The sequence below is a fragment of the Pinus tabuliformis genome, chromosome 8, assembly GCF_031772625.1.
Source record: "Pinus tabuliformis cultivar Carrire ecotype Pingquan chromosome 8, CPIR1, whole genome shotgun sequence".
Taxonomy (NCBI): domain Eukaryota; kingdom Viridiplantae; phylum Streptophyta; class Pinopsida; order Pinales; family Pinaceae; genus Pinus; species Pinus tabuliformis.
In genome coordinates this window covers 953,382,394-953,390,545 of record NC_142294.1, presented here as the reverse complement: position 1 = coordinate 953,390,545, position 8,152 = coordinate 953,382,394, and positions in this window count along the sequence as shown.

Sequence of the window (8,152 nt, the reverse complement as noted above, 5' to 3'; positions counted from 1 at the left end):
CTATATATAGGAGTCTAAGGGGTCACAATATAATCAAAGTCAACATAACAATAATAATATAAGGGCACAAAAATAACAATAGTGGGCTTCTATGGGGCACAATAATAACAATATGGGGACAATAAGGGCACAACAATAACAGTAAGGGCCACAATGACACTAGTAATGGGGGAATCACTAGTGCTATAGGGACCTAACATTGTCTATATGGAAACACTGTATAATTTTGAATTTATTTATTGTAGATTTGTACATAGATGGATATTCCTTTCTTTGCATTTATCTTTTAGACTTCTTGCTTTCACCAATTGATTTAGAGCTTATGGAGTCTCAAGTAGCACCAATCCCCTTGCTTCTATTGGATTGAATAACACGATTTCTCTTTTGAAATCCATAATATCTCATTCACATGCTTCCTATTTCTCCCATAAGACTTTAGCTATTCTCCCATAATTCTCCTCTCCTTGTAAGAAGAAAAACTCTAGCTAATCTTGCTTTCCAATGTAACATTTCTGCAATTTTATGTATTCTCCTCTCCCGATAAAAAATAAAAACTCTAGCTATTCTCGCTTTCTACATGTAACATTTCTTGCATTAAGGGTTCCCTGTATTATGAGTGCGAAGAAGCTTACCGTATACTAATTACTAATTTGGAAATAAATACATGGGGTGTCTTTCTCATCCCCTCAGTTGAAGAATGGAATTGGCACATACAATCCTACCTTGTGCAACCTCCAACTTAGCAGAATTTCGTCACATACTTAAAAAGGAAGAGCATGTAAATATTCATGCACACTCTAACATCAACATCAATGGCGATTCCTATCTCATCCATTGTCGTAGCCCAACTGTAGCTTCCACTACCATTAAATGCAAAACCACTGACAAACAGAAACAGACACAGAAGCCAAACACCGTTATTGATACTTACGAAGGTGTGGCTTCATATTTGCAAGCTTGTACACACATATTCAGATTTGGGTTTCATGGAAATATTTTCTTGCTAAGCAAACTAATAAACCTCTATACAAAGTCGACCGCATGAATTATGCACGACTGGTTTTTGAAAATTCCCCTAAACGGGACTGTGTTTTATGGAATGTGCCCATCAGAGGGTACGCCATGAATGGACCCTGTGAGGAAGCCCTCCTACTCTATTCCCAAATGCGGCAGAAAGGCATACAGCCCGATGAACTCATTCTTCCCTTTATTCTGAAGGGGATGAAGGTTCATCATTTTATAATAAGAGCCGGATTGGATTGCAATCTATTTGTGGGGAATGCCCTTCTTGCTCTATATGCAAAATGTGGAAGTATAGAGAACACACGCCAAGTGTTTAACAAAATGTGTGAGAGAGATTTGGTGTCATGGAACTCTATGATTGTTGGATATTCTTAGAATGGACATGCCTATGAGGCATTGACGCTTTTCCATCAAATGCTGCTAGAGGAGGTGGTACCAGGTCCCGTTACTATGGTTAGTGTTCTCCGAGCATGTACATAGGTCGAAGCTCTTCAACGAGGTAAGTGTGTGCATAGTTACATGATTAGAAATGAGATTGAGATCAACATCTTTGTAGATACCTCCCTCACAGATCTCTATTCGAAATGTGCAAGTATTGAAATGGCACGTCTATTGTTTGACAAAATGTCTTGACAGAGATGTTGTGGCATGACTGCATGCAGTCAAAACACCCACGAATGTGATGTAGGTTGGCTTCACGCCACTGTGCTCCATTTGAGAAAAGAGCCCAAGAGCATTTTCAGCATGCCCGTTCATACCAAGACCCTCAATAATGTCTTGACCGTTTCAGAGGGGCTATTGCGAGGTTTGCGTAATGGAGTTCGGACAGATTTAGGACGGGGGGGTTTTCTGCATTTTAAGACGGTGATTCGAGGTTTTGTTTCTGAAGCATAAAATCTCTGTAGCGAAAATGAAGTCTTCTCTGAGGAAGCTGCGAGGGTTTTCACTCAACAAACATGGAGTTAAAGAGAAACTGGGCGCGGTCTATCACAGCCAGAAGCAGCAGCAGCTGCCACCTCCGGCTTCCCTGGACGAGCTCGTTCAAGCTTCCCAGGTACCGATTTCATGGATCATTTTTCAAGTTAGGGCATGCTATTGCGTTATTTATATTTTCAAGAAAATTGAGCTTTTTCCTTTAAAAGAATTCGCAATAAAGAGGTTCTTGTTGCGTTTTAGAGATAGCCTGTGACGAATGATTTTCAAAAATGAAATGCGAAGCGTTAGTTCTCTTGATGAGTTCAGAATGTAGTGATTTCTTTGATAAATTGTAAAGTTAGGACAGGTTATGATATTTCATGTTTCAAGCATGGAAGTTGAGCTTTGCCTTAAAATGAATTGCATTTTTTTTTGCCCAAAACGGTTTTCTTCGAGTTATGCAGATCGAATTTAGGCGATGATTTAATCATCTAGACAATTCTAGAGGTTTATTAAGCCCGTCCTAACTTAAAAAAATATAGTGCATGAAATCACTACATCCTAGACTTCTAACATTTAATCCCAATGTTTTTTACACTGGATCTGTAAACCCGATAACAATCACTTCCGACGTAGCATTTCAATTTCTTTAAAAGCAAAGCGCGATTCGATGCTTAAAACTTCCAATATCACAACAACCTGTCCTAACTTTAGAGATAATCAATGAGGTATTCATTTAAAAGCAAAACTCTATGGCCGTGTGTGAAACTAAAATATCACGACAGCCTGTCCTAAGTTCATAGATAATCACTGAAGTGTTCCTTTCGAATGAAAGATTAATTTCCATGGGTAAAATTTCAAATATCAGGATAGCCTGTCTTAACTTCACAGATAATCAATGAAGTCGCTAGATAGAAAATCCTAGAAGTTTTTGATCATAGTAGCGGAAAGAACATAACTTGTTAGGTCATTGAGATGTTGCCTTTGGCAATCGGTGACCCCAGGGCTTGATCTCGTCACCTCTGGCTGGCATGTGTAAAGGGCTATCATGCTATGTTGAGGGTTGATTGTTATGTTATTTGAAGTTTTATGCATGTAGGTTGAGCTTTACCTTCAAATGAATTGTAGCATTATGTTAAAAGGGTTCTCGTTGAGTCTTTGTTGTTAACGATTTGCTAAGTTAATCAAATTTAGGGTTGTAAACATGAATCATCACGCTTCTAGATAATGCGAGAACTTTTGTGTGTTATGTAACATGTTGAAGTGCAGAACTGAGTGGCTCGTTGAGAGGTTTACTTTTGCAATTGTTGATTCTGCACAGTTTGAACTTGTGACCTCTGGTTGGCATGTGACAAGGGCTAATCATATGACTCGCTGAACCTAAATTGAGTGAAAAATACAGCTCAAAACACTTCAAGTCAATGAGAAGCCATCTGCTCTGGAGCAATTAAATTGTCTATGAAATTTAAATACAGAAATTTTGAGTCTTAATTAGCTTAATGTTTCTTAGGTTCCATTCCCAGAAAATGATTGGCATTAGGAAGTTTGAATCTCTTTTCATTCAACAGTGTTGTTTAGATAATATCTCAGCACAGTCGTCTTCAATATCGTTTCATGCTGCATGCTTTGATTTTTGGGGTAATTAAGATTTTATTAAAATACAACTTGTAACAAAATGAGGATAATAATGGTTTCCCCTGTTGATTCTGAGTATGTGCTATATTTTTCATTGCTTTACATCTTTCAAAAAAAGAGAGGACTTTAACATCTCCTTACTTGAAATTCCTGGTTTAAACCCTTATATGTTCATATTGAATATTTTGTTGCATGTGCTATTAATCATGCATAAGTTTTATTCAGTTCTGAGTAAATATTGCAGCTCAAAGTACAACAAACCTAAACTTATAAAAGTTTCATTCTAACACTTTTTCATCCAACTTTTAATTTACTATTAACAACCACTGAAATTCGTCCCCATTCTACTAATCAACTATAGTTAGCTTATCTTAATTAATTAAGCATAAGTTGTATCCAGTTCCAAGAAAAATGCTGCAGTTCAAAGTACAACAAATATACTAATAAAAATCATATTCTAACCTTTTGCTATCCAACACATTATCTTAAAATTTATATCCATGAATAACCTGTGGCAGTCATTCCTAATCTAGTAAGTACTAAGCAGCTAGAGTTAGCTTAGCTAAAACTACTTCTACATCATGCATTTGCCATTTTAAACACAAAGTCAAATTCTTTTTCGTTATTGAGAGTGTTTATGCTAAAGACAATAAGGGTGGCTCTTAAGTTTTTTGTTTATGTGCTACAGAATCTCCTCTACAGTAAGCTAAACCATTTTAGGCACGGGGTAGGATGTGCAGGGTTGAGAGGGAGACAGATGCTACTTGCCTTCCTTTGTTCTCTCGACTCAGCAACTTGTCTGTTTGCTAAACATTAGAGGAATTTTTAACCTTTTAGAAGTTGATTATATGGGAGAAGACAGTCAGGATTCAAAATAATAAACTTATGTTCTTTAATGAAATACCACTGGAGTGTTTTTGGTCATTCGTACTGAAAGAATTTTTGGTCATTCTTACTTTCATCTACATTTTTGTAATTAACTTGTACTTCAGACTCTTTTTTTTATTATTTTTTTTTTCAACTTGTGTCTCCCATATCTCTCTTACTTTCCAACTATGTTGCATGGAGAGTCAACATGTGCCTGATGACAAATCCCTTGTACCCTGCATTCCAGTGTTTTGGGGACTTAAAAATGGCTTGGGAATGTCCCAGAATAGCTGGGGGCATCATTGGAGACATGGGAACTTCTAGGGCATTCCCAAACTGTCCCTCACAAAAATATTTGGGACAATCAACTGACCCTTGAACCTACTGACAGTTCAAGATTATATATATATATAGATATATATAACCTAAATCCATCCCTGCACCTGCCTGAAGTCTAAATCCTACCTGCTTCTAATTTTCTAAATCCTACCTGTCATCTCAGCATATCATTCTAAAATTGTTCTCAGCAATTCCTTTCTGCGGCGCTGGCACTCACAGACTCCAGTGCATCATACTCTCAGTCAATACTTGCTATTCCTCTGCAATTCTTATCCCTGACTGTATTTATAATCTTTATCAGTGTCATGGGGGTGGGCATCAACGGCGGCTTTTGGGATCTATTTAAATTTTCTCTTTGAATTTATTTAAATTCTTATTCACAGTGTTTCTTATTTGCAATTGGAATTTATTTAAATGTTTTATATTTATCGTGGTGAATTAAGAAAAAAATATTATTATTATTATTATATTTAATATTTTATTATTTTCAAAATTTTAAATATTTATGATTACTATTACTATTATTATTATAATATATAAAATAATTTATATATTATTTCCATCTCCAACTTTCTGTCCCCTGAAAAATTTGGGGGTGCACTCTGGTGGTTCCGGAAACTTACCCACCATCCTTGCTACCCCCCGTCCCAAAGCCAGTGTGACATAGCTTTCTAACTATGTGTTTGCTGCAGCAAGGTGGTACAATTCGAGTTCAATTACTTTTTCCAGAAAGGCAGAAACAAGTTAGTTGCTTGCAGTTGTCTCAAGTTATTTTGCTTCATTGAATAGAGTGAGAAGTCCTCATGAGTCAAGGCCAGTATAATCCCCATGAGATTTGAACCTTTCTGAACATTGCAAGTATGAATTCTATTCACCATTTGGACTGACCATGGAGAGTAGTTGCCTAAGATACAACTGTTTGCAGCTGAGTTAAGGTTACTTTTCACTAATAAATAAACTAAGCTAAATAAAAGTGATTTGTAGACTGGTCATCTAGCATTCCATGAATTCTATTTTACAATTTTGTGGAACTTCCTATTCTTTCTATAGAATTCTGTGGAACTAAATATTCTTTTCATCCTCCCCAAGTTAATGGTTTATTCAATCTACTGCTATTGTATTTTACAGGATTGGTCTGTCCTGATCTATATCCCAGGTTAAATGGAATAATTTTCAATTATCTTGGAGTGTATAAGATGTTTAAAAGAGAGAAACAATTTGTAAATTCTTTAGTACTTCCTCTAAGATTGAAAAAAGCAGAGGCTGGTCAATTTCAATTTGATTTACTCTTGCTCCCAGAGTTCATTGTGAAAGTCTTGGATGAGATTTTTCTTAATTTTTTTATTTTATTTTATTTATCAGGCAGGGATAAGTGGCTTTTATGTTAATTTCTTGTGATTGCAGAATGGTTCCGAGGTTAATAATTTTTTTCACAGTTATAGCTGGAATCCATTTATTGATAACCTATGTTCTTTCTTGTAATATTCTACATAATTTTTGACTTTTTTTTTTTTTTTTTTCAAAGAAAAAAAATGTATATATTAATTAGGCAAAAATATATGCATCTTCTGACTGGCAACTGATTTTTCAGTTTTGCCAAAATCATGACTGGCTGTTTTCTAATCTTCCCAAAAAAAAATATTTGACATTGGTCATCCTGTTGATACAAATTACCTTTTTGTCATTTGCGTTATCCTTAGGCAGAATTGTTTGCAGGAGGCTTGAAATTTCCATTAGTTCCTGTGTAAGTTCACATACTAAGGATTTAGGGTAAGTGTTGCACCATTTTCCTGATCTACACATTACAGAAGCGTTGACCCTAAATCAAGGTGAACAACTTGCTTGGCAAGTTGAATAAATTCTGCCCTAATTGCTTGATGTTCATGGCTACAAATCTAATTCTTTTCAGATCTGAATCTGTTTATGAGAGATAAAACACACAAATGGAATAATAATCATTTATTGCTCATCATAACATTCAAATGCATGAGATCCACGCCTTCCAAGTCACTTTCATGATGGAACAATTGACTGCATAAACAGTTTAATTTTTATCCTGTTTCCATTGCTTTCTTGCAATCATTCTGATAAATCTAGCAACAGAGAACATCTCCAAGGACAGAGTCATGCCAAAACAAGATGAACAATTTGACTAATATAATTGGAATGATCTATGTTATTGAAGTTCGATGTCTGGAGTTTGAGATCACATTATTCTAATCTGCAAGTATTCATGATGGGTTTGGTATTTTATAGCTTGATACATCTTCTAAAGACTCACATTAACGCATGAACAAGCCTATCTCTCTGCCCTTTGGAATTTATGAACAAGGTTTGCTACTCTGCAACCAGATCACACTCTGCTCTGTCAAAACGTTTCCTTTTTGAAAATTTTTGCATGACTGATATCTCAGGTATATCCAAAACTAAATCAGTGCTGATAACAGCCCAAACATCCACTCAATAATACTAGCATCACACTGGTTCTATCTTCTGTTACTAGGAGTTCAAGTACTAGCTTTTACTGCAGAATTCTTGAGATCATGCTAACGTCCTGAATGATCAAACTTTGGGGTTTATTTGCATCATTGTTATGTAAACTTTCTTGTTTTGGAACTAGTATATATCTTCTATTGTTTATTTTTATTTTTTATTATTATTATTGTGGATGCATTGTTTTACATACATAGTCTTGTGCTTTGGTGCTGGTGTCTTTATGTCATATCTGAACATCGTTAATGTGTTTATTTGGCACTAGTTTGACCATTGTATGTTGGAATCTAAACTTTTATTTCATTTACAGCACTGCTCTCTTGAATTTTGGAAAATTTTGACATTGTTTCAAATTTGATTCATATTTGAAATAACACTTGAATGCTCATTAATTGGTATACATCTGGAAGCACTAAGGGAGCATTTCTATGTTGTTTCATCATTTACACAGGGTACTTCCTAACTGTTATTCTACCCCGGATTCAGAGGAGCAGCCAAGATTTTATCCATAGTTTCTTTCCTTCCAACTTTAGATGGGATCTCACCTCAACCTTCTGCCTTGGTGGTCAATCAACATCTTTGATGCCTGTTCGGGGTTGTGCCATATTAGGTTACAGATCATACATAATCAGACCGAGTTATGGACCAGCTCCAGACAGATCCAGAGTATGGCGTCTTCCACCCATTAGGGGTAAATTAGCTCCAGACTGATCCAGAGTATGACACCTTCCACCTATTAGACTAGGCCATACATAATCAGAGCGAGTTATGGACCAGCTCCAGACAGATACTTTGCAGATCCAAAGTATGGCACCTTCCACCCATTAGGGGTAAACCAGCTCCAGACAGATCCAGAGTATGGCACCTTCCACCCATTAGG